This window comes from Oncorhynchus mykiss, chromosome 14 (genome assembly GCF_057628025.1).
Source record: "Oncorhynchus mykiss isolate SJ-2025 chromosome 14, ASM5762802v1, whole genome shotgun sequence".
Classification (NCBI taxonomy): domain Eukaryota; kingdom Metazoa; phylum Chordata; class Actinopteri; order Salmoniformes; family Salmonidae; genus Oncorhynchus; species Oncorhynchus mykiss.
This window is the reverse complement of record NC_143035.1, coordinates 22,941,111-22,967,951: the sequence shown is the minus strand read 5'-3', so window position 1 is coordinate 22,967,951 and position 26,841 is coordinate 22,941,111. Positions and strand designations below refer to the sequence as shown.

General features: G+C 41.4%; 1 protein-coding gene across 5 annotated transcripts in view; it reads left to right on the top strand.

Moving 5' to 3' along the window:
- The window catches only part of LOC110488996 (ecto-NOX disulfide-thiol exchanger 2), a 296,941-nt gene that overhangs the window by 8,511 nt on the left and 261,589 nt on the right, over positions 1-26,841 (top strand). The gene's annotated exons all lie outside the window — the stretch shown is intronic.

The window sequence follows — 26,841 nt, the reverse complement described above, 5'->3', positions numbered from 1 at the left end:
GCCACTTGTTTTTCGGACAAGTAGGACTGGTTCAAGTCAATTCATTTTTTTAAATCTGTTACACTATAGGCCAAATATTTTCCTGAAAGTTGAGTTTAATGATGCAAGGAACCGTTTTACAATATAAAATGCCTTATTATTATGCCTATTACCATACAGAGAATTAGACACATTTATTTAGGCTAATCTCTACCTGTTGGCTTATTTGTATATTCAAGTCTCTCAAATACAACACTGTCCCTTTGTCTCTCCTGGAGGATGACCCTTCATGGGCTATAAAATATTGCAAATTTACAACCAAGTACGTTTAGTCTTTTTATAAAATAATTTCCTCATTCAATGAGTAAGGGATGAAATGGCTAAAGTAGGCTACTTCAAAGCAAGGTAAGTAACTAATGCTGAGTTTAGATGGTATGCGTTAGACGGTAGACCACAAACTGGATGTCATTGTTTTCATTGAGAGCACAGTGCTAAATGGCGTTGAGAGGCCTTCAGCAGCCACGGTAGACAGGACTTGCCGCCAGAGTTCCAATATTTAAACTTTTGCCATCTGCCGTGGCGTTATTTTCTACTGGATGTTGATTTGCACTGTTTGTTTACTGTAATCACCATAGTAATGCATACCGTTGTGCTGGCTTGCTTTTGCGTCAGTTTTCTTCCTTTCTTGACCCGCTATGAAGAGTGGGATGACGGGTTTTGCGTCCCTCGTCGAAATGCAGCATTAGACGTGTTTATCCATAACCTTGTAAGTCTAAAATGTTCATGTTTCAGGGACTATTTATTGACTGCATGGGAGATATTTCTCAGTTAGGTTATTTTAAGAATATATTTTAAAGTTCTCAGACATGACCAATGTTGAATAGACGAGAATCCCTGCTTTCTAACGGTATCAGATTTATTTATCAGCTCCCAATAGAGGCACTGGGGAGACGGGTTTATAACCAGAGTAGGCAACGCATTCATTTATTAACGTACTCCATCAACTGCGTATCTCCGTTTGCGATTATGCCCGTGGAAAGTTTTTAGGACATGCCTATTACATTAATATATGATAGGGTTGACCCCATTTAGTCGACTGGTCAATAGGCTGTTCACCTGTCTCGGTGGACTAATCCATTACGGACCCACACCAGTATCACCAGTAGTACATTTACTGTTAATTCCCACAATTTCTAATCTAGAATGTTAATTTGGTTACCGTAATTCCTGTTAATGGATTTAATGTTGTTATTATTATTAAAGTAATTTACATTTCTCATTGTCGGAGTGGACACGTAGTTTGCTGAGCGCACAACCTAGGCTGCACCTGTGAGAAACAACTTTTGGTTCTGCGGTTCTGATTCATTCCATTTACGATTTATGAATTTATTAGTTTTGTTTGGAGTGCTCCTGTCGATGTTGAGTAAGGACGTGCACCTGATTATGCATAGAAGTAGGCCTAACCTAACTGGCCTGCGCCGCAAATGTAGGCTTTTTTTATTTCACCTTTATTTAACCAGGTAGGCTAGTTGAGAACAAGTTCTCATTTACAACTGTGACCTGGTCAAGATAAAGCATAGCAGTGTGAACAGACAACAACACAGAGTTACACATGGAGTAAACGATTAACAAGTCAATACAGTAGAAAAAAAAGAGTCTATATACATTGTGTGCAAAAGGCATGAGGAGGTAGGCAAATAATTAAAATTTAGCAGATTAACACGAGTGATAAATGATCAGATAGTCATGTGCAGGTAGAGATACTGGTGTGCAAAAGAGCAGAAAAGTAAATAAATAAAAACAGTATGGGGATGAGGTAGGTAAATTGGGAGGGCTATTTACAGATGGACTATGTACAGCTGCAGCGATCGTTTAGCTGCTCAGATAGCAGATGTTTAAAGTTGGTGAGGGAGATAAGTCTCCAACTTCAGCGATTTTTGCAATTCGTTCCAGTCACAGGCAGCAGAGATCTGTAAGGAAAGGCGGCCAAATGAGGTGTTGGCTTTAGGGATGATCAGTGAGATACACCTGTTGGAGCGCGTGCTACTGGTGGGTGTTGCTATCGTGACCAGTGAACTGAGATAAGGCGGAGCTTTACCTAGCATGGTCTTGTAGATGACCTGAAGCCAGTGGGTCTGGCGACGAATATGTAGCGAGGACCAGCCGACTAGAGCATACAGGTCGCAGTGGTGGGTGGTATAAGGTGCTTTAGTAACAAAATGGATGGCACTGTGATACACTGCATCCAGTTTGCTGAGTAGAGTATTGGAAGCTATTTTGTAGCTGACATCGCCGAAGTCGAGGATCGGTAGGATAGTCCGTTTTACTAGGGTAAGTTTGGCGGCGTGATCTTCTTGATTTTAGATTGGAGATGCTTGATATGAGTCTGGAAAGAGAGTTTACAGTCTAGCCAGACACCTAGGTACTTATAGATGTCCACATATTCTAGGTCTGAACCATCCAGGGTGGTGATGCTAGTCGGGCGTGCGGGTGCAGGCAGCGAACGGTTGAAAAGCATGCATTTGGTTTTACTAGTGTTTAAGAGCAGTTGGAGGCCACGGAAGGAGTGTTGTATGGCATTGAAGCTCGTTTGGAGGTTAGATAGCACAGTGTCCAAGGAAGGGCCAGAAGTATACAGAATGGAGTCGTCTGCGTAGAGGTGGATCAGCGAATCGCCAGCAGCAAGAGCAACATCATTGATATATACAGAGAAAAGAGTCGGCCCGAGAATTGAACCCTGTGGCACCCCCATAGACTGCCAGAGGACCGGACAACATGCCCTCCGATTTGAGACACTGAACTCTGTCTGCAAAGTAGTTGGTGAACCAGGCAAGGCAGTCATTAGAAAAACCCGAGGCTACTGAGTCTGCCGATAAGAATATGGTGATTGACAGAGTCGAAAGCCTTGGCCAGGTCGATGTCTTTTATTGATGGCGGTTATGATATCGTTTAGTTCCTTGAGCGTGGCTGAGGTGCACCCGTGACCGGCTCGGAATCCAGATTGCACAGTGGAGAAGGTACGGTGGGATTCGAGATGGTCAGTGATCTGTTTGTTGACTAGGCTTTCGAAGACCTTAGATAGGCAGGGCAGGATGGAAATAGGTCTGTAACAGTTTGGGTCCAGGGTGTCTCCCCCTTTGAAGAGGCGGATGACTGTGGCAGATTTCCAATCCTTGGGGATCTCAGACGATATGAAAAAGAGGTTGAACAGGCTGGTAATAGGGGTTGCGATTGTCAAGACCAGCTGATTCGTACGGGTCCAGGTTTTGCAGCTCTTTCAAAACATCTGCTATCTGGATTTGGTTAAAGGAGAAGCTGGGGAGGCTTGGGCGAGTAGCTGCGGGGGGGAGCTGTTGGTCGAGGTTGGAGTAGCCAGGAGGAAGGCATGGCCAGCCGTTGAGAAATGCTTGTTGAAGTTTTCGATTATCATGGATTTATCAGTGGTGACCGTGTTACCTAGCCTCAGCGAAGTGGGCAGCTGGGAGGGGGTGCTGTTGTTCTCCATGGACTTTACAGTGTCTCAGAACTTTTTGGAGTTAGAGCTCAGAGCTTATAAATGTAATTTGGGGATCTGATAGTATTTCTGATTGTGTTAAAACCAGTTTGGGATAGGGGGCAGTATTTTCATATCCGGATGGAAAGCGTGCCCAAAGTAAACTGCCTGCTACTCAGGCCCAAAAGCTACGATATGCATATAATTGGTAGATTTGGATAGAAAACACTCTAAAGTTTCTAACACTGTTAAAATAATGTCTGTGAGTATAACAGAACTTATTTGGCAGGCGAAACCCAGAGGACAAACCATCCAGGATTTTGTTTTGTTTTGAGGTGACTGTTTTCTATTGGTTTTCTATTGGTAACTAGATTTGAGGCACATGGTTGCAGGTCCTATGGCTTCCACTAGATGTCAACATTTTTTAGAAATTGGTTGAGATTTTTCCTTTCAGAAATGAAGTATGGCTGTTCAGAATGTGTCAAGCCAAGTGTACTCTGTTTGGTGCGCACTCCAGGTCACACGCTCCACGTTGCTTTTATCGCTATTGAACACAGTATATTCCATCTGAAATTGTATTGATTATTTACGTTTTAGGATACCTAAAGTTGGATTAGGAATGTTGTTTGAAATGTTTGGACCAAGTTTACAGGTAACTTATTAGATCATTTGTAATCATGTTGGGTAAGTTGGAACCGGTGTTTTTCTGAATCAAACGCGCAAAATAAATTGACATTTTGGGAAATAAAAAAGGAGTTTATCGAACAAACATTTGATGTTTCTGGAACATATTAGAGCGCCAACAGAAGAAGATCTTCAAAGGTAAGGCATGAATTATATCGTTATTTCTGCCTTTCGTGTCGCACCTGCTTTGTTGAAATATGATTTTCATGTGTTTGTATGGTGGGGTGCTGTCCTCAGATAATCGCGTGGTTTGCTTTCACTGTAAAGCCTTTTTGAAATCTGACACGGTGGCTGGATTAACAAGAAGTTAAGCTTTATTTTGGTGTATTGCACTTGTGATTTTATGAAAGTTAAATATTTCTAATTTAATTTGAATTTTGCTCTGCAATTTCACCGGATGTTTTCGAATCGTTCCGCTAGGTTTATTAATCACCAACAATAATGAGTTGTGTAGCTTCTCAAAGTATTTTTTTCTTCACCTCAAACAGCAAGTACATTTTTTTTTAGATTTGTATCATTTTAATTTATATCAAGTTTTTATGAATCACATGATGATTTTGAGACTTTATTATAAAATTAATCTTCCATGAAAATGTGAATATGAAAATCATAACGGGCACGCAGATCGGTAGTAATGGTAAGATAAGTTGGCGCTTCAAATGAATAAGGTTGCCAACCCCTGGTGTAGCATATTATCGGCAACTTCGGAAGCGTAATGGCAGAGTCTGCGAAGGCCAGCTGGAGGTGGTGGTTCTGCAGCAGGTTTTTTTCTTGCACTCTGGCTCCCTCTTGAGTGATATGTCTTAATTATTTAATGTGTGCTTAAATCATCAGCAGACAAGCTCAGTAGCCTACATATAATAACTAGCCAGGCTACACTATGTGTTGAATTTGCTATCTAGTTAGTCTGTTGTCGTTATTTTATAAGCTTGGCCTACCTGCTGTAATGTCGTCCTCTCCCCTGGTCCACTCGCTCTGGCACACATGCAGCTGATGAACAAACAACTTTTCCCAGGATTTTCATGACCGTACAAAGCCTGTTTGCTGACCAAATATGTGCTATAACTGTGTAAATAACTCACTAATTTGCAAAGAATATCAACAATTGTGCACACACTGATCTGCTTTAAATTGTGCCTCTCGCAACCGGTGATAACCGCTCTGCCTGTCAATGCAATAGCCTAAAAAATCCTGCTGTGTTATGCTCTGCAGAAATTTGGAGAACAGCAATACGTCACATCCAGTGGACACTGATAAGAGTAATTGTTTAATATTGTTATTTTAAGAAAAAATATTTAATTGTCCTTTCGGACAACTAATTTATTCTTATTGTCCACCAATTTATTTTTCTTGTCCTGGACAAGCGTTAATGTCAAGCCCTGATTTTCTTCAAAAAGCAATATGTACTGTGTTTGAAACTTGCCCTTGGTGCACTGCTGTAGAATGAATTGACTCTGAAAACGTGCAGCACAGATAGTCTTCAAGCATACAGTAGGTTAAAACTTTGAGGTCCTCAGTCAATTTTTTTTTTTAAGTCCAGGAAAATAAAATCTACTCATCCAGCATAGAAAAATTTGCCAGTTTTAATATCAAGTACCTCTATGAAAAATGGCACTAGGGGCCTCCTAAAGGATCTGACCCTTTTTTTCCTTCAATTTTCACCTAAAGTGACACCCAAATCTAACTGCCTGTAGCTCAGGACCTGAAGCAAGGATATTCATATTCTTGATACCATTTGAAAGGAAACACTTTGAAATTTGTGGAAATGTGAAATTAATGTAGTAGAATATAACACATTAGATCTGGTAAAAGATGATACAAAGAATGTTTTTTTTGGTACCATCTTTGAAATGCAAGAGAGGCCATAATGCATCATTCCAGCCCAGGTGCAATTTCGTTTTTGGCCACTAGATGGCAGCAGTGTATGTGCAAAGTTTTAGACTCCCAAATGTGCCTAATTGGTTTATTAATACATTTAAGTTCATAACTGTGCACTCTCCTCAAACAATAGCATGGTATTCTTTCACTGTAATAGCTACTGTAAATTGGGCAGTGCAGGTAGATTAACAAGAATTTAAGCTTTGAGGCTTATCTGATATGGCCTATGTCCTAGGTTTTGTTACTAACAACCTCATGCTAATCACATTAGCCCGTTAGCTCAACTGTCCCACGGGGTTGACACCGATCCCGTAGAGGTATATGGACTTTTTTTCCCTTGGTGCGTAACCTGATTACGGCATCCACCCACTTTGCTCAGAATTACAGAAATCACATTGTAGATTATGGTAATTCATATTAACAGAACAATCAACTTGAGGCCATAGGCTACATGCGAATGTTCATTCCATAATGTAATTAGTGAGAAGACCCTGGTGTCAAAAGCGCACTGCACATACAAGGTTTCATGTGACAGAGATGAAAATCTGTTAGAAATGTAGAAAGAGGGGAGATCTAATGATGCAACAACTAGCATGAGTTGCTAATATGACTAGGAGTGTGCCTTTGCTTACTAGACAATGAAAAAAAAAAGTTCATTTGGAAACCAGGAGAACATGAGAGAAATAGGCTACTGGTTTCAATTGCATATGAAAGTCTATATAAATAATTGTCTCCACATTTCCATGGTTGTATTTTACTTTGAAGCAAGACATGCCTCATAATATGATTTTAAAACGTTCAGGTTTCAAACAATTATGTTTTCAAAATGTGTACTGCCTCCAGCTAATTGCAAAGTGGTGTATGACACGCTAAAGCCTACCGTTGCCTGTATGCACTTGAATGGTGAATTGAATACCAATTGAGGAATTAAAATGGTAGCTTTTTTAAATCGTGGCCAAGAACTGTTTTTAACACGTGATTGCATTTAGAATTGTTACGCAATGACTGGACTTATAAAATAACCTTTCACTACAGTGGCAACAAATGAGCTGTTTGAGAAGCTGTAGCAGGAGCTCTCGCACTGTGACAGGTTTTCTGCTCATAGACTCTGTGTCTATATGCTGTACGCATGTGATAAACATAACTAACGAAAATACACGTGCCAATTTAATTCCACTTAATTATGCAAATTAGCCTATAGACTGCTAGGCATAACCGGTCAAATGTATTTCGATCGATGGGTATTTCCATCAATGATTAAGCAAAAAAGCAATATCTTGCAATCCGATTTATTTATTTTTCTTCTCCTGGACTATTGGCCAGTGACCGCTTTATTTTTTGGCTTTTTATTTTTTTTATTTGCCAAAATCTGGCTAACGGAAACCCTGCTGAGGATAAATATAATCCTTCCTTTTGACGTCAAGTTGGTAAAGACATCAATGGAGCACACTATTGGTTAGTGCTTTGCGTGGGAGGTGTTTGTGTGTGTGTGGGCATAATACTAAACAGTTCCTGATTGTCAAAAAGAGCGTAGCCTACACCATACTGTGTGAAGAAAATGAAAGTAATTTCTTTCTTAGAGTAAACTTTTTGACAGCCTCATTTGCATTAGCAGAGATGTTTACAATTGATTCTTAAACTATTGCTACACCACATGCTCAAAAAAAGCAATTTCTGGGGTTTGTAGTGTAAACCTTCCCATAGTGGCTAGTAGATTAATCAGCTATTAGGGTAGCAGTGCCAGCTTAAATTGATGGCAGCAGCAGAAGAAGAAGCAAGCAACCCATCCGTAATATGACACATTTTGAATGTGTGTGGGAACATAAAGGACTTGAAAGCAGTGGGCTTTTAGACGACACTTGTATAAATTCCTGGAAGATGAGCCTTTGATGGGGACACCAGTGGAAAGCTCGCCTCCAGATGGAAATGCATTTGGATCATTACCCAAGCAGCTCCGCAAAGACATTCATCTGCAGCAGTGCTCAAAAGGTGAATTTCTCCTGAAATTGCCCGTCTTTGGTGAGATTTGAGGGATTAGTGGATTATTACTGGTAATGTCAGTGAAATATGGGGTCTCACTCAGGTCTGTAGATCTCACTCCAATAATGAGGTAAAGTTTGTCCTTACTGGTCTAATCCTGAACCTCTGACTGAGTTCTGCTCCCAGAGGCACATCTGTTACTCCTAACTATGATTCAAAACTTGGGTTGGCCCTCTTCTGCTACTCTATGCCCCTGTTGGCAAAATCACTAGGAATGTTAGTCACCATAATCACCAGGCACACAAGAATGACAGGATAGATGTGAAGTACCCTGTGTTCTCCATAATCTAGAGGGGACGAGACAACATTGGCTAATCATTCGAATTTGAGAGACTGTTCTGTTTCAGTGTTTTTCCGTGTCGAGGCTGAACTGCTGCAGAGCTGAGGTGACTCTGGGACTCCAGTCTCTCTGTCAATAGAACCAGACAATGTCTACAGTTCTGTTCCCATGAGGCTGTGTGTATTGGAGGAGCGCTGATGATTGACTGGGACAGAAAGCCCCAAGTGGAGGACGATGCTCCATGGCTGTCGTTTCTCCTTTAACTCACCACATCTGGAGGGAGTGTTATTATTGGACCAGAGAGGAGCAATGTTTCCCCTGCTACTCATTCTGAATTAGACATGCATGTAAAGCAAAGATATAAACTCAATTTAAATCACAAAACCCATTTCTCGTTCACTTTTGCTGTTCAATTTATGCGTTAGTTCCAGCTAAGAGTAGAATTATATCGCATTACAGTTTGTTGCCAGCCAAAGGTTAAACAGAGCTTTGAAACACAGTTTGAAGCCCAGCTGATTAAATTCTCTACAGGTGACGGCTGCCAGGGTTTGTAAATAAGACTAGGATTAAATGCAAGGCACCTGGGTCTCTTTTTGTGTTTATAAGGAGATCTGTTTCTATTTATTCTGTAGTCTGCCCTGGTCTCTTGTGTATAATACTTTCACTTTAGCAGTGTGTGGGCCTGACCTGGTTTCCTCTGCAGATTTCTATGTGAGCTGAGCAGTGGTCAGTTACTGCAGCATCTGGATGTGATGGGAGCCTCTGGATCCGTCATGTCAGCACGTTCTGCTTCATGAATCTGTCTGATTGATCCAGTGTGCAGGTAGCACCATGACCGCACACTGCAACAATAACGCATGATGGCATGTCACTGAATATTCTGTTTTGTTGGTACATGGGGGGTAATTTAATGACTGCTGTGGTTTAGGTGTCCTCACTGTCCAAATGGAGTAAGGTTACTCTCTTGTATTCAGAAGAGCTGCAAATGCATACCGTAGCATTTTCATTTGATATTAGGATGTCAGCTAAATGTACCATACAAAATTAGCCTGCCGCTAGCCTACATTATGCAATGAGTTGAGACTGTCAGCAGCAGAGGATTAGCCATGCTCAGTGCTGCTTTGTGCTTGTTGCCTTAACTACTTCAGTCTCCTCAAGGACAGAAATCAATGGCTGTTATGTGTGATTGAGAGGCTGGTATAGAGAGCTCTCATCACTTCTCAGTTGACTCATTAGGACTGTGTCTGTTAGCTGTTGCCATTATTGACCTAGGATGTGAACGTCTGCAATGTAAACCTACCCTTATTGAAATATGAGTTACAGGCCAAGTAAGATTTAGTTCCAATGAACCTGTTTGAATACTTTATGATAATAGGATTGTTAGCCGTTCATTCTGCGTTAATGCAAAGTGGATACAGGTACAGCCAAGTGTATGCTACTTTCCGTCTTGGCGGAGGAGATTGGAAGCATAGGCTGGGAAAGTAGTCTTCAAAATTTGTACAGAAATTTCACAGAAACATTGTTTGAGCCGATATTAGGGAATGTTTACTCCAGTGTTATTTCAATCTGAGCAGCTCCCGCAATGATTTTGTCAGATCTGCCCTGACTCCAAAGGAACTAGTTCTCTTCGGCCCAAGGCCAATTTACAAAACTTTGGCCTAGCTAGTAGATGCTATCATAATGTTGATATAATTTGGACCAAAATTGGTTTTGTCCTACTCTTTGAGGAAGGTTGGCTTTTATCATTAAATGTTTTGTTGATCCTCGGACATTGGAAAAATAAATAAAAAATAAATAAAATAAAGAACAGATAAGAGAGAATAAGCCAACGTAGCTAGTCAAGATACTTTTTTTCATAGTCTTGTCTGTCATAGAAGCTACACTAGCTCTGCCCTCTGCAAAACATCACTGACACAAACTGTATCACAAGATTTAACTTTGGATACAATGGCATGATGACTGAATTTCCTGCAGCAAGCTAGACCCATTTGTTTCATCAACGGGGAGTCAGGGACACTGGAATCAATATGCTCACAATAATAGTTAAAAATTGTCTGTTGAGCTGAGTCCTGTCTTCATAGCAGTTATAATAATTGGCTTTAACGGTCACTGGACTGCAATAATGTGCTGCAGAGACCCCCTCTTGTGGAGGAATGGTGAGAACTGTCAAATGAGACATGAGCTCCTCAGTCTAATTGGCCTCCCACTGGTTATTAGTGAGGGCTTCTGATCTGATTGGGCGGTGGAGTGTTGCCCAGACTAATGATCTGGAAGGTGCTGCTCCGTACCTGGAACGAGAGACGGAAGGAGGCAGGTGGATCTCTTAAAGTTTGGACACCAAGTTGACCAAGAGGATATGCTGCTGACAGCTGTTGGCCTGCAATGTAGAATTTAGAGCCAGATTGCTCAGTCAGTTTTGTTGGCTTTGTCTAGTGTGTGCAGAGTGGAGCTTTTAGTCATGGTGGACACAGGTGGATGGTAAAGTTTGGAAAGTGAAATGGCAAAAAGTCATAAGCTAATGTAATGTCTATTCTAGCCTGCCAGTTTTGTTGACTTTGTTCAATGTATAGTTTTACGTCCCACATGGCCGTACATAACGCAGGATGCCATTTATTGTCATGAGTCTTGCCCTGGAGGCCGCTCTGCATGGTTGTCTCCAGCTGGCACAGCCACTAAGTAATAAAATCATATTTTATACCTGACCTTAATCACACTGCTAACCCTAATGCCTCAACCTAGCCTTAAATGAAGACCATAAAGCTAATTTTTGTTTTCATTCGTTTTTACAATCTAACCAATTTTGACATTGCTGCTGGCCTATCTTGTGGAAAATGCTCAGTTTTGCCTCAAAGGCAAGATTCATGGCAAACGTCAACCTGCTTACATAACGTCCATCTAGACATGGCAAGCTAATCACAGTAACCCGGTGTCAGGTGGTGAAGGACCTCGTATGCGTACATGTTTGATCACTACGTCAGAAAATGTCAGCATGCATATTTCATAGATGAAGACATTTAGCAGGCATGCTAACTTACTCATTCCCACCTGGTCTCTGGAGGTATCCTGTTACACAGCTTCTATTCTACTCCCGTAAAGGCTCTTGTTAAAAATAAATCTCCTTCAGAAGTTTCACCATCTTCTCACTACCTTGGACATGAAAGGGCTGGTAGCTGAAATTAAATGACAGTACTGGAGACTGTTCCCCCTCATCCTCAAAGAGCTTCAAGGAGGGAGACATGAATACATGGATGTATGATACAGTATTAAACTCGGCCAAACTGTTTGACTGTTAATTGCATAAACTGTTAGGCTACACATCAACAAGCCTATGTTCTTACTGTGTTTGAAGGTCCTTCATTGTGCAGATCATTAGGCTGTTGGGACTTTTTGTTTTGTAATTATTTCTCATCACAATCCAGTATAATTTAACTCTCCTGTACAGCAAAACCAGAAACCTTATCTACCACCCCTTGGTGTCTTTTCCTATTTGGCGTTAAGCTGTGGTAAGTGCTTCCAGCCTCATGTTGTTAGTCCTCCCATTAGAGGTGAATGGGTCCTGATTTAAAGTCTGCCAGAGGTGTGAAGTAACTTAATTTCATATTCCAAGCCTGAAAACGCTCGTCTCTCTAAGCAGCCTGTCTCACTGAGGGTGACAGGTGGACTGCACTCTGCTCCAGACTATTCCAGCACAGGAAATTCTGCAGTGTCCTCCACACCTAACCACAGTCAAACTACATCACACATTTGTCCATCAAACCTGAACAATATTCAGGAATGCTTCATGTCTGACTGCAGAGTGAACAATCACTATCAGAAAAGGAAAGGTGCCTCTCTGTAATGTTGACCGTGGTGCTGAAAATACCTTTGGCCCTAACCCTGTGACTGAGGGACCTCACATACTCATAAACATCAAATTTATCATGTGGACAGTTCGTCAATGTTGGTGCTGATTTGTATTTTTGCTGGTGGAATTGAACCATCTGTACCGGTGATGAATTTGGAGCTCTGTTGACAAAATGACAAGAAGATCATTGCTGTCTCTTATCTACTCTGGTATAGTCTGTCCAGCAGTACATTACTAAGAGGACATCTTCATGATTCAGCCCAATAAAAGTTGGCTTTCATGGTGAAGTGGATTTGTCATCACCCGAAATGCAGTTATGATTGTTGTCTTGGTATTTAAAATAATGTTTTGGAGTTTTATGAACAGTCAGCCTCTATTCATACTTCCTTGGATATGTGATCCACCTGGGTCTTCTGCATACCACAAGACTGCTCGGCTGCTGAGAGAAATCCTGAGCACTAACTTGATGCAAACACAAGTCTTTCAGTCTTCAGGAAAGTTAACTTACCGGTATTTATAATGTGAACATGGTTCACTAAACCAACAGAAAGGTGAAAGTTATTGGATTAAATCAGGTTGACTGATCCCCTCTGTCTCAGGTTTGCAGTGCCTAAGATCAGCACAATTTTGAATCATCCATAAGCAGGCATAAGGGACTAACCTTTTTAAAATATTTTATTTTAATGAAAGCGGAATAATTGAAAACTTTTCAGATTTTCTGCCCTTTGCAAAGAAATATTTCAGATGCAGAACTCTTTGTGACTGAATAGCCAGCACAAAAGCTTTGCGTGAAATTCCCTAGAGTGTAAGGTAGCATGGTGCTTTCACATGCAATTGTAAATGTTCCTTTCATTCATGTGTGACACACTGATGGAAAATTGTACTCTTTCTTTGATGAAAGAGTTGGGCCGTTCATCCACAAAGGCATCAGAAATGTATACACCATGCCAGAATCTTCATTTCATTCAGCATGACTCACAAAAGCACAGAAAATAATCTTAATATATCAGCCAGCTGGCTAGATTAAAGTGCACAAAGAGCAGGCATGTTTTCCTCCCTTGGTGTTAAAGGGAGACCCAGAGATTGACACATCAAACTGTCATCTGCTTTTCATCTGCTTCTAATCAGGCACAAACACGTCCTCTCTGTCCTACTGCTCGCCTGCACAAACTGACAACCATGCTAAGTCCTATGCATGGTGGGAGATTAGAGAGTTAAACTCCCCTCGGGCTTGTTGCCCAGCATGCTGATGGGCCTTCTGCACTGAGCAATACGAGGCCCACATTGCCTCGTATTGCGCACGTCAGTCATTTTCTGTGATTTTTTTTCTTCCCTTCTCTTTTCTATACAACGTTCTTCTAGATTGTTCATTATTTGGTCAACAGTAATAGCGTGTGCATTATTTTGATTCCTTCTGTGAAGGTATAGTGCCTTAAAGTATTCATACCCCTTGAGTTATTCCACATTTTGTGTTTCAACCTGAATTCAAAATTGATTTAAGTATAATTATTTCCTACACACAATACCCCATGTTGATAAAGTGAAAACATTCTTATTTTCTTTTTGCAAATATATTGAAAATTAAATACAGAAATATCTCATTTACATAAGTATTCACACCCTTGAGTCAATACCTTGTAGAAGCACCTTTGGTGGCAATTACAGCTTTGTTGTCTTGGGTCTGAATCAGTTTTGCACATCTAGATTCGGGGATTTTTTTATGGGATTCAAGTCTGGGCTTTGGCTGGGCCACTCAAGGCCTTTCACATTATTTTTCTGAAGACATTCCGCTGTATGCTTGGGGTTATTGTCCTGTTAGAATGTAAATATTCGCCCCACTCTAAAGTCGTTTGCACTCAGAAGCAGGTTCTTGTCAAGGATTTGCCACCATTCATTGTTCCCTCTATCCTTACCAGTCCATGCCGCTGAAAAGCATAGCATGATGCTGCCACCACTATGCTTCACGGTAGGGATGGTTTTAATTGGGTGATGCTCTGTGCCTGGTTTTCTCCAGACATTCAGGAGCGCTTTGAATTCAGGCCAAAGAGTTAAATTTGTCTCATCAGACTTCAATCTTTTGCCTTAGGATCACAGTCTTTCAAACTCCAGGCGTGGTTTTATGTGTCTTTTTCTCAGGAGTGGCTTTTGTCTGGCCGCTCTCCCATAATGTCCAGATTGTTGAAGTGCTGTAGAGACTGTTTTCCTTCTGGCAGGTTCTCCCAGCTCAGCTAAGGAACTCTGTAGCTCTGTCAGAATGGTCATTGGGTTCTTGGTCACCTCCCTGACAAAGGTCCATCTTGCTTGGTTGCTCAGTTTGGTTGGATGGCCAGCTCTAGGCAGGGTTGTTCCATATTTTGTGAATACTTATGTAAATCAAGTAATTGTTTCCTTTTCAATAAATGTAAATGTTCACTTTGTCATTATGAGATATTGTATGTAAACAGGTGAGAAAGAAACATTTTGAATTCAGGCTGTAACAAAACAAAATGTGGAATAAGTCAAGGACTATGAATACTTTCTGAAGGCACCATCTGCCTGTCTGTTTTGCTGTCGGCTGCTTTGTGAGCGAGCCTCTTACTCCCTCTCCCCACTGTGACACGGAGGAGGGAGAGATGCATTCTGAGAAGCAAAAGCATATGACCATTGCTCAAAATACAATTGTGGGAAATCACCATTTTAAAAGTAAATATTGTTCTAGTTACAGAGGAGTCACATTTATTTCTCACCTCTTTATTGAGTTCATACCACTCTACAACCGGAGTAGTCTGTAGGATAGGTTTGATCCTGCGTAGCCGAGCGCACCATTTGCAGGCCTAGAAGTAGCCTAGGCATTGTAGAACATTAGTCTACCTTTACAGATATACTAATCAATTCGCGTACATGGCTATATAGCATCAATCATATTTATAGTTCGCTAGATTGCTAAGTTTTTTGGGTTCCCACTTCCTCAGGTGGTGAATAATATTATATAGGCAAATATGCATAAAGTTGTTAGCAAATTCTCTGAAGAGCTCTAACGTCTCACGTATATGACATTTTTGGCCGATACCGATATCCAATATTTTCCTTGCCAAAAAAACGATAACGATTATTACATTTTTGCGGCCTTCTAAGCATTCTAGTACAGTTATAGTTAACACATGCACACGCATGGACGCAGCCGTCTAAGGCACTGCATCTCAGTGCAAGAGGCGTCACTACAGTCCCTGGTTCGAATCTAGGCTCACATCCCGCCGTGATTGGGAGTCCTATAGGGTAACTCAGTGTCGTCCAGGACATCATTGTAAATAAGAATTTGTTCTCAACTAACTTACCTAGTTAAATAAAGGTTACACACACCACACTGACCAAAAAGTTATTTTGTTCACATTTACGCATGTCCCCATTACCAGTAAAACATAATCAAAACCTATTTCTTACACTTGCTGTTATTTGTCGCTGTCCAGTCGTTTCATTCCCAGGATTTCTATGGAACGCCATTTGGGGCTTTGTGTGTCAAAAAAAGATGCACGTCAAATAACACTATTTTACATATCAAATAACACTATGTAATCTGTTTCAGTGGCTATAGTTAGCTAGCTAACTATATAGCTAGGTGCCATCTAAAATAACCCTAATTTATAAGACAGTTCTTATTTGATTAATGGTTGTCGGCTCCATCTATGTGAAGCTAGCCACAATAAAGGTTAGCCACAATAGTGGACTTTGTGGTTAGCCTTCAAAATAAAAGTATGGCAGAATTCTACTATTTATATTAATTTGCATCACTGTCAATACATACTTTTATTTTGAAGGCAAACTGCAAATTCCACTTGTGCCTAATCCTTATTGTGACTAGCTTCACAACACATAACCCGGTCTGGTCGAGCGTCACTAGCCAGATGATGCTAGCTGGCTACTTATAATGTTAGCTTTGGGCAACAGGGTTAAGTAGCTGGCTAGCTATTTATTTTCATGAACTGAAGTTCAATTTCAGTAGGTGAACAAGTGGCTACCTAGCTAATACTTACTCACAAGGATTCCTAAATCATTGCTAAGAATAATGAAAATGACTGCAGTTTCTACTGGTCATTGTTTTCAGGCTGTTTGTATTGGTGCTAGCTAGGTACCAAGCTAAAGCTAGCTACCTCAGAAGTTGTGGTCGAACAAATGTTTCTTTATTACCAATGCGGTATTGTAAAAGCAGTTTATGGCCGGTGTTTGCAGACTTTTGTTGTACAGCTTTGACAGTGCTACGGTACCCTTTTTGACACGCGAAGACCCAAACAGCATTTTATAGTAAACCCAGCAAAAAAAGAAACCTCTCACTATCAACTGCATTTATTTTCAGCAAACTTACATGTGTAAATATTTGTATGAACATACGATTCAACAGAAACTGAACGAGTTCCACAGACATGTGACTAACCAAAATGGAATAATGTTTCCCTGAACAAAGGGGGGAGGTCAAAATCAAAAGTAATAGTCTGTATCTGGTGTGGCCACCAGCTGCATTAAGTACTGCAGTGCATCGGCTCCTCATGGACTGCACCAGATTTGCCAGTTCTTGCTGTGAGATGTTACCCCGCTCTTCCACCAAGGCACCTGCAAGTTCACAGACATTTCTGGGGGGAATAGCCCTCACCCTCTGATCCAACAGGTCCCAGACGTGCTCAATGGGATTGAGATCCATGCTCTTCGCTGGCCATGGCAGAACACTGACATTCCTGTCTTGCAGAAAATCACGAGCAGTATGGCTGTGGCATCGTCATGCTGGAGGGTTCCACATGAGGGAGGAGGATGTCTTCCCTGTAACGTACAACGTTAAGATTGCCTGCAATGACAACAAGCTCAGTCCGATGATGCTGTGACACACCGCCCCAGACAATGGCGGACCCTCCACCTCCAAATTGATCCCGCTCCAGAGTATAGGCGTTGGTGTATTGCTCATTCCTTTGACGATAAACGTGAATCCGACCATCACCCCTGGTGAGACAAAACCGCGACTCACACTTTTTTCCAGTCCTGTCTCGTCCAGCAACGGTGAGTTTGTCAGTGCCTTACCAACAGGCCTACAAGCCCTCAGTCCAGCCTCTCTCATCCTATTGCGGACAGTCTGAGCACTGATGGAGGGATTGTGCGTTCCTGGTGTAACTCGGGCAGTTGTTGCCATCCTGTACCGGTCCCACAGGTGTGATGTTCGAGTGTACCGATCCTGTGCAGGTGTTACACTAGGTCTGCCACTGCGAGGACGATCAGCTGTCCGTCCATTCTTCCTGTAGCGCGCTGTCTTAGGCGTCTCACAGTACGGACGTTGCAATTTATTGCCCTGGCCACATCCGCAGTCCTCATGCCTCCTTGCAGCCATGCCTAAGGCACGTTCACGCAGATGAGCAGGGACTCTGGGCATCTTTCTTTTGGTGTTTCACAGTCAGTAGAAAGGCCTCTTTAGTGTCCTTAGTTTTCATAACTGTGACCTTAATTGCCTACCGTCTGTAAGCTGTTGGTGTCTTAACGACCGTTCCACAGGTGCATGTTCATGGTTCATTGAACAAGAATGGAAAGTGTTTAAACCCTTTACAATGAAGATCTGCAAAGTTATTTTGATTTTTATGAATTATCTTTGAATGACAGGGTCCTGAAAAAGGGACATTTCTTTTTTGCTGAGTTTATGTATGTTGTGAAGCTAATAGCAATTACTCTATTACTCTGTTACTCCGGTAGGGCAACATCTGACAAATAGCACACTTGGTAGTGTGTACCAGTGCTCGACCAGTCAGCAAAAGCCACCATCACCCACGACAGTTACACTAGGTCTGCCACTGCGAGGACGATCAGCTGTCAAACGGTTGATTGTCAAGGGCAATTCATTCCATTATCTTAGCTTTAACCTGTTGAGTGTAGGGGCAGTATTTTGATGTTTGGATGAAAAACGTACCCAAATGAAACTGCCTATATATCAGGCCCAGAATCTAAAATATGCATAGAATTGTCAGATTAGGATAGTGTGTTTTCTAACGTTTTAAAAACTGTCAAAATATTATCTTGAGTATAACAGAACTGATATTGCAGGCAAAAACCTGAGGAAAATCCAACCAGGAAGTGCTGTTTTTCCTGAAAGCTCTCTGTTCCATTGCATGCCTTCCCTCCATTTTAAAGGGATATCAACCAGATTCCTTTCTCTATGGCTTCCACATGGTGTGAACGGTCCGGTTGAAATATTATCGATTATTTATTGTAAAAACAACCCGAGGATTGATTAATCGGCAATTCCGATTAATCGTCAATTCCGATTAATCGGTCGACCTCTAGTATGTATGGTACCTTTAACATCGGTGTTAAACTAGACATAGGCCAAAACCGATGTTGGCATTTTTAGTTAATATCGTCTGATTCTGATACGTTATATCGTGCATCCCTCGTCTCATGTCAAGTGGAATGTTGAACATGTCTTGCAGCATGATGGCACACTGTGCTGGGGTAAAAGGTTGCACTATTCAGGCACTGCAGGGATAATGTCTCCAAAGAGGGGGCATCTGAGGGTAAATGCACTCTGTCCTCAATTGTGTACACCAAGACTTGAAGATTGGCAGTACTTTGTAAACTGAATTAAACTATTGCTCTGTCAAGTATAGAACAGTCATGTTCATGAATAGCCAGTCGAGATCTGTATTGTGTTACCCCAGCAATAATCTGAAGGACCCCATAGGTTTTTATAAGCACTGTAGAGGATAAATGGGACAATCATGAGAAACATAAGTCATTGCAGAGTGACAGTTCTTTGGCTCAGAGATTTGCGTCTTGTCAGTAGACTTTGATCAACGAAAATGCTGTTGTTGTTATGCCAATTGAACTGCTTCCCTTTCACCCGAGAGAAGACTATTTTAAATTCAAGAGGACAGACTGATGCATGCACTGTGCATGAACATAAGGAGTTGTCTCATACTCCAGTAAGCCTGTAACTAATGCCTCCCTCCTATTGAATTCATATTTTTTCTTAATAATAAACTGGAGCAGTGGGCTCCATGTCAATCTAGTGAAGTCAAGACACCTCTGCGCTGTATTCTGGTCATGCCTCAGCCTGGCTTTGAACTCAATGAGTGCTGCTGGCCCTGGCTTACCTGGGAGGTAATTGACAGCTGTTGGGGTGAGAATGAGGAGGGACACAGGCAATTAAAGAGCCGGAGCCAACCTAGTCTGACCTGCTGATCAATGCAGTCCATTTGGAGCTGGTGGACTAGAGGCCAGAGCTCTGTTTACAGGCTAATAAAGTGAGCTCAGGGAGCACCTTTTGGCAGTGCAGCCCAGTACTTTTAACACCCCATTGATTCTCATTACATTACACTTAAAGGGGAACTTCATCGCTAGACATTATTTGGGGTGTTTTTCCAGTCTCCCTACATAATTATGAGTGAGGTTTTTCAGACATTATGCACCATAGCGGTATTTAAAAAAAAAGACACGCTAGAACCGTCACATACACTTGAAGCAAATAGCCAAACCGAAAACTGCAGACAAAAATGCTCTCTGCTACTAAGATCAGTGAAATGTAGGCTAAACTGACAACGGAGTGAAGAGCAGAAATCTCAACTAGCAAGCAAGTCGCAGCAATGAAGAACGAAGTGGGGGGAGAATTCTGGCAAGGGGGGAGACTTTCAGCACAATGTAGGAGTTCCATGAAGAGGAGTTGAGATGGTGAGAACAAGAATTGCGAGACCAACAAGCAGCGATGGGTAGCTATGGCCAGAGTCTGATGCCTATGCTTGTGCTGTCCATCCATGCCGACAGAAGAGGAATGTAAGAGTTACAGACCATCGAAGTTTCGACGCACATATGGATAGAGGTGTGCTGGAGATGTTCGTCAGAACCTCCAAGATCAACTGGCGGAGGCAGCCTAGACCAACTGGACCAGGAGGACAAATTAGTATGCTGTTGGGAGCTAGCTAGCAACCGCTCTCTCTTCACACGAGGCAGTGTTGTTCAGTACAGTATAATTTGGTGATTGATTCAGCCATAACGAGGCTTGCTAGTTCTGCTACTAGCCAATTTGAGCTACTAAGCTTAGTTTGCTATACCCAAAATGTACTGTTGCTTAATATTATAGCTAGCTATCTAATGTTAGCTAGCTAGCCTCAGTGCATCTCATTAGGACTCTGGGAAACTGGAGAAATGCTTTGATGTTGATGAAGACTAAAGGAATGATTGACTTTATAACTAATTAGTCTGAGTAACTATACCTGCGTTGTAGCTAGCTAGCTAACATGTCTGTGATATGTATACTATTTTGAATTGTGCTGCTACAGTAGGAATACAGACAGTACACATTGATTCCCCATGAAAGTCTAAAAGCGTTTTTGCCATTCTCTTAGACGAATACTGCTTAGTGGCCTACATATTCTTTTGGAGTTTCTTCTGCGTGGGGAGAAACAAGGTACAGGACACCAAATCCCTTGCTTGCGTGTGTTGTTGGGGCCATTTGAGCAATTCAAGAGGAGATTAGAAAGGTCCAAAACAACTATCTCCCCTTCTATCGAAGTGACTCCGAAGACTTCAATGTCTGCAGCCCCCAAACACACCATATTCAACTATTCCCATTGTAGAACTGTAATACTGATTCTTGGTGTTAGTAGTACATGTTTATTCTACTGTATATATGTCATACATTGCATAACTGTTCCTGTATACTGCTGTGTAAACTCGCCTCTGTCTCCAGAGCAAATAAACTTTGTCTTGAATACAAGCCATGTCTATTTATTTGCTACAGACCAATCTACCGTTTTATTGTAACATGTTTACTTGCCAACAAATATAAGTTGAAATGATACACCGCCTCCCTGCATCATTTGTTTTAACTAAGATTGTAGCTAGTTACTTCCGAATACATTTCACGAATATCACAAAATGTGACACGTTTCAAGAAGCTAGGCATATGTCACACGTCACTACTTCACATGAGGCATTTGAACAAAAAAACGATTCGCATTTTTTGACATGCCTTCTTGAACATACAAACTTTCATGTGCCCTTAACAGATTTACTCTCCCATTGTTCCTCAACTGCAGTATGATATACCATTTTCTAGCTCCGAGTCTACTTTTATCCAAGGGGGATTTTTTTCTCTCCAAATGTTGCTACATTAGTCCGAATCGAGGCGGTCAGTCACAATTGAAGTTGAAGTCAACAGTTTGGTTTCCGATGCAGCTGGAATCATTTAGTCACTTGTCAGTACACTTGTAAAAAAATAAAATAATAATAATTGTGCATTCGGAAAGTTTTCAGACTCCTTGACTTTTCCCACATTTTGTTACGTTACAGCTGTATTCTAAAATGGTTTAAATCGTTTTTTGGGTATTGTGTGTAGATTGATGATAAATGTATTTAAACCATTTTAGAATAAGGCTGTAACGTAACAAAATGTGGAAAAGGGGAAGGGGTCTGAATACTTTCCAAATTAGGAAGGTGTTCCTTTATATCCATCTCCATTATATACACTGAGTACAAAGTATTAGGAACTCTTTCCATGACGTAGACTGACCAGATGAATCCATGTGAAACCTATGATCCCTTATTGATTTCACTTGTTAAATCCACTTCAATCAGTGTAGATGACGGGGAGGATACAGGTTAAAGGATTTTTAAGTCTTAAGACAATTGACATGGATTGTGTCAAGAACTGCAACGCTGCTGGGTTTTTAATGCTCAACAGTTTCCCATGTGTATCAGAATGGTGTTGGTACTCCCTGTATATAGCCCCATTCATTGTGTATTTATTATATTCCTCTTGTGTTAGTTGCTATTTATATATATATTTTTAGCTGCAACACTGGGAATGGTTTGTAAACAAGCATTTCACTGTAAAGTCTACACCAGTTCTATTCTGAACATGTAATTAATACACATTTTCAACATGGGCTAGCATCCCCGTGTCACGGTTTTCTTCCTCCTCTTCCTCTGAAAAGGTGAAACAGGGATCGGACCAATACGCAGCGTGGTAAGTGTCCATGGTTTTAATAGGAAAACTCAAACATGAACACAACTACAAAACAAGAAACGTGAAAACCGAAAACAGTCCAGTGTGGCACAAACACTGACACAGGAAACAATCACCCACAAAATACCCAAAGAATATGGCTGCCTAAATATGGTTCCCAATCAGACGACGATAAACACCTGTCTCTGATTGAGAAGCACTCTAGGCAACCATAGACTTACCTATACAACTAAACTGAACACAACCCCATTAATCTAATAAACCCCACAGACAAGACGAAACACAATAAATCACCCATGTCACACCCTGGCCTAACCAAAATAATAAAGAAAACAAAGATAACTAAGGCCAGGGCGTGACACCCCGTGGAACGCTTTCTACACCTTGTGGAGTCATTGCCCCGACGAATTGAAGCTGTTTTGAGCGCAAACGGGGTGCTTCTCAATATTAGAAAGGTGTTCCTAATGTTTTGTGCCCTCAGTGTACACATGTACAAGAGCTAGCAATATCTATACCACAATGCAGTTGTGCGCATACTAGGCATTTATATTATACTACAACATCAGTCTAACTGGATATGGATGTTGTGTTGGCTGAACGTTCCAGGCAGAGTCCTGAATGTTCTTCAGCTGGTGAACCTCGTCTTGTGTTGGTGAATGGCAGCTGGTCTGGCAGAACTTCATGAGCTCCATGGCCTTGGACTCATAGTTCTTGCCAGCCCTGTGCAGTATTTCCTCTTCCAAGTCAGATGATATTGAAAACTTTCATCCAATGGGTGTACAGGATCTGTATTGCTAAAGCTGGTGTAAAGGTCATCTTCATCAGCAGCAGGATGTCTGTAGGACACACTAGTCGGTGATTAGCCAACATTTTACTACTTTGTCCCCACCAATACACCCTCAAACAAGGTACTATATCTACCCACTCCCCTCGTGTCAATGGATCACGCTCACTAAATTTCACACAATACCCACCCACAACAGACACCAGTCAGTAACGCACACCACCCTTACTAATAACTAAATGTTTTCCTAATTTAGACTTCAAGTTTTGCATAAACAACCAACTAAGCCTCCATAATACAGATAACTACCGTAGACGTTGTAGCCTACTTGTAAACACACCAACTATGACAATACACTAACCAGGTTTATGCCTAGCTCCAGTATATTTATTTGGTGACTTACTCTAGTTCCTGGTGCTGCGCCCAATGTTGATGGCGCTGCATAAGATCAGACTCTGTAAATAAAACACACAGGCCAGTCACGTTAGCCTCTGCGGTAGTTAGCTAGCTAATGGTTACATACGGTCTAGTAGGCTGTAGCTAACGTAATCTAACGTAGCGAAAGTTAGTTTGCAAAGTTACAAATCTCAATGCCAGATTAGTTGGCTAATTATAGTGATTTGTTTTGGAATGTCTAGCGAGCGTATTAAAGTCATCTAGATTTTGGTTAAGGTTAACAAATATAGTTCGCTAGTTAGTTAGCTAGCTAATTTAGCTACGTTACCTCTGCTCGACTTTAGTAAGGTAACAATTACATTTTACCCCAGCAGCCTGTGCTTACTTGTAGTTTGCGCTACAAGCAACTTTAGATGTCGATACAAAAATGCACAGTTCTTTGCAAGCTGATGTTCTATGAACGAGTGGCTGGTCTATTGAGTAACGTTAGCTACCTGTTGACACCAATTCTCAAACGGATCCACCTCAACAGGGGCGGTACTACGTCCAGAAATCTCTATGAATTCTGAATATTGTTTGCTTACAACCAGGAAATATAGATGACTGTTTCTGCCGGTGAGATGCAGAAATGCGCGTATTTGCGTCTAGTGAGGAAATCCTAGATGTTGACATGTTAATAACATATCTTGGAACTACCCATCCCGGATCCGGGAGAATTGTCATCAACTACACTAATTAGCATAGCGCAACGGTCAAAAAATATTACTAGAAAATATTCATATTCATGAAATCGCAAGTGAAATATAGTGAAACACAGCTTAGCCTTTTGTTAATCACCCTGTCATCTCAGATTTTGAAATTATGCTTTACGGCCAAAGCAAGACAAATCCTAGATTTTGACATGTTAATAACATATTAATGGAGAAATACAGTGAAAGAGCTGTGGTGAAATGTCCCTTTAATAGTTTGCCTGCTACAGTCAGCTGGGTGATGGGTGGGTTTGGAGGCTGAGTTGTGGGGAGGGACAGGGTGTTCTAAACCTCTCTCTCTCTGCCCAGCATGGTGCCGCCTCGCTCTAACACGGTGAGCTTCTTAATCATGTGGAGGAGGGACAGGGCCGTCCATGGCTGATGCCTGCCTCCAAATACTCCCCAATATTTGGACGAGATCACGCTGATGATCACAAGCAGCCTGGATTTGTATATTTGTGGGATTATCCATCATCGCTTCCATTGGAGATGTAGCTTATAAGATTTGCTAACTAATAGAAATATATAACGCCATTTTTGTATCCCCTGAAACAATTCACATTCTGCTCCACTGCAGTGATGTATAATGTGCTATTGTTCTTGTCCTCTTTCACAGTAATAAATAGATTTGCGTATTTCAGCTGATGGACTTTGGAGCACTGCGTTACATTCCCGCCCTTGGCTCTAATTAGTGAGCAGTGTTAGGTTGTTACTTGGAGCCTACATGGTCCCTCTGCATCTCAGCTACGGTAAAGAAGTCAGCATGCTTCAGTTCGGCTGGCGCCTAACTCAGCTAGGCGAACCGAATGAGTGTTTGCGTACTCCCCTAATAAAAGACCTTTGCATGGAAAAACTAGAAAAAAGCGTCAATAGTACTGTTTCTCCATTTTGAGATGCCATAGCCAGTATACACTTCCTCAAAATAGTCAGAATTAATCTAAGATAATTCAAGAAATCTGTCTTTCATTTTGAAATTTTTGCAGAGGATTTTAAATATTTTTTTCTTTTTTTTTGTTGCATGAAAACTAATCGTTTCTCGTTGAATTACAACAGACTTTTGAAGAATCCCTACTGTTGACCAATCATAGGCAAAGGGGCATAGACTTCGGCTACCGACTTTGGCTTGCCTTGAATAAATGTGTGCCCGAACAGCTCAAAAAAGTCTTACCGAAGTCCAAAACAAACAAACAACGTCACAATGTAATATATTCACAAACTCTTCCCAACTGTTTCGGTTGGGATAGATATACAGAACAGTGTAAGTGGGGTTTCCTGTTGGCTTCTTTTCCCACTCGCATCTTTAGGGATCAACACACATTATAGACCCACTCAGATCTTTTGACTTCCCACACAGGTTGAGTTCCTCTGCCCAGGCCAGGATGAAACCATTTAGACGGGAGGGAGGGTTTCCCAGGGAGGCAGATTTATGATAGACTGCACCTTGTCTCTGCCTCTGTCCCACACTGATCACTTCACCTGCTCTCTGAGGCATCTGATAAGCCTATAGTTGCATGGTAAGCCCAATACCAGTGGCCTGCATAGCTAAAGCTATCTTATGTAGCAGGATCATCACCTCATTGGGAGACGTTGCTATTTGTATTTGTTATGGAATAATGTGTGCCCCAGTAGCACTAGTCTCGGGTATCCAGACCTTGGAGCATCATAAGCTCGGTAGCAGCGACACAAGGTCTAGGGAGGATGTCGGCTTCTCTCAGACATTTTGATATGGGAAAAAATATTGGTCCGGGGAGCGGCATCTTCTGACAGACAACTCTCCCACCAAATCACAAGTTTGGGTAGGCAAGGCTTAAAATGCGGACAGGAATTGTGATCATGTTTAGTTAGGGCAGCAAGCGTTACCAGTGACGTTAACGGTGACGCGTTTCCCATTTCCTTACTCGTTCTCTCGGTCCCAACTGACGCTGCAAGTTATACAGACGTGTTAAGCTGGATCATTGACGTGTTAAGCAACCCGTCTGTCTAGAGACTACAGCAGCACAGGTGTCTCTGCCTCTCAGGCCAGTGCTATTATAATGGGGCTCCCCTCAGATTCAGCTGAAGGTAGCAGCTATCTCTTCCAATTACCTGGTGCCTGAGATCCACTGTCCAAATGCTGTCTGCATCTCAAGTAGTTTCCATCCACTCTCTGCGATTTCCACCACTACTGCCACACACACCCTGTTCCTGTTTGGTTTATTACACATTGGTTCATTTTCTATTTGCTTAGTCGCATTGTATCATATGGACTCATTTCTATTTGTTTATTTTTGTTTGTTACAGTCCAATACTTTATTCTCCATTTTCATGGAAATAATTTTTGGGTTATTTGTTTTTATGTTCCCGTTCTCTCTGAGTTGAATTGTATTTTCTGCTGGGATGTGGCTTTGCTCCACTTCTGACTTCAACACAATAGAAGAGGTGCATATTGATAGACAAAAAATTACATTTGTTTGTTGCTTGATAATTACATGTTATTACCGCTGACTTTTTGAAGAACGTATTAGAAAAAAGTTATATATCCATTAAATTCACTGTTAGCTGAACCCTCCCCATTACAATGCTGATTTTAAAGTGAGCAATTAAAATAAATTCCGTTTTTGTTTTCTTCTCATACATATTTGATTTAGAAAAGCTGTTGGTTTATAGATTTGGTCATTGATTGTGATCAGAGCTCAACTGCTCTTCAACCGATCGCTACCTGTACCTACCCGCCTGTCCAACATTACTACTCTGGACGGCTCTGA